Here is a 1571-nt window from a genome sequence, read left to right on the forward strand (position 1 = left end):
AGAATAAAGCAAATGGATGAATGAATAAAATATGAACGATGAAGAGTCGCGGATTATTGAGCTGCCGAGCTAGTATTATTTTTCTTAGTGACAAAAGATGAATACTATCGCTCCAGTGCTCCTGTTAATCTGTTCCAGTGTCAACACGGATGAGGTAAATCACAGACGATTATTAATTTTTGGAATAGTGATTAACATATAAGGGAGACATTCTACTCTTCTTGAGGAAGTGAAAAGTGATAGAGAGGGCACGAACAGCTATGCTCCCGCCATTTCTTCAGACACGTCGCATGGAAGAGATGACTGCAAGGCATCGTCAATATTGGAGCTGCCATCTCGAAATCCTCCAGACATATGGAACAAGAGTCCGGTTTCTCAGCAGCGACCGTCTTGAGGCCCTCCACCACCGTAGCAAATGCTGGCCTGGAACCTCTGTTGAAGTGGGCGTTGTTGTGGTCCTCGCTCTGGGAAACAGAGCAAACTCCTCCGAAGGCAGCCATATCTGGAGGCAACTGACGCCCAAAGACGCGAAGGGGACAAAAATGATGGAATATATCTCCATCAAAACAACACTCATCATGGGTAGCCAGCGGACAACGGAGGATGTGTAGTCACGGAATGCCTTTGCAAGAAGATCTAGGTCAGCGTGCCGCACGTTATTGGCCACCACACGAGCCAACATCACCCGTGTTTCCCTTTCCCATGCCTGCTGTTGCATGAGTAGATGGGAAGGTTGGTGGATGACAAAGCCAACACTCTCTCTCGGGTGCTCCGGAGAAGGAAACGTCCGTCGACAGAAGCGGATGATCAATCGGGGTGCCGGGGCTATCGGCGCTCGAACCAAGCGATCTAGCTGAACACATGCCCGCGCCATCACACGCAGTTCCACGCCGCCTGAGATTGCTATCCAAGGCGGAAGATCGACCAGAACAACACCCTCGACGGGGGAGGCGGCCGTCGGAGGTGAAGGTCTGATCGATGGGAGTTGATTAACAATTGGCGGTGGAAGTGTGCTACTTTACCGGCATTATATATATATATATATATAAAGCAAACATGAATCCGTTGGTTGCTCTTCAATCGGAACCGTTAACTTCAATTTATTTTAATGGAAATTTTATGTCCGATCATTCAAATCAAGCCACGTGTTGCTCTTGAGGACATTGATAGGCAACTGGACCTATTATTTATTGTTATTTTAGGTAATTAGGACGCAAATTACGGTTACAACTGGGTTAATAATTGCACTATATTTTGTTGGATCTAGAACAACAGCTATTTTAGTTATATGTAATTTGATTCCAACAACAATAATCAGTCTACAGTATGTTATACCAAAAAAGTAAATATCATCAGAATTTGGATAGGATTCATTTTTTTTAAATAAATAAATAAATTATGACAGTCATTCCTAATTAATTCTAGTTGGGTCAATCTGCGGCAGACTACATAATTCATTCCTACTTGTTTGGGGTTCTATTATCTTCATATTTGTTTGTTGATAGTGCATATTATGGCAGACATTTCTTAATTATTATTATTTTTTTCAATCACACTATTGGCCACCGTTC

This window comes from Zingiber officinale, chromosome 1B, assembly GCF_018446385.1.
Source record: "Zingiber officinale cultivar Zhangliang chromosome 1B, Zo_v1.1, whole genome shotgun sequence".
NCBI classification, from domain to species: domain Eukaryota; kingdom Viridiplantae; phylum Streptophyta; class Magnoliopsida; order Zingiberales; family Zingiberaceae; genus Zingiber; species Zingiber officinale.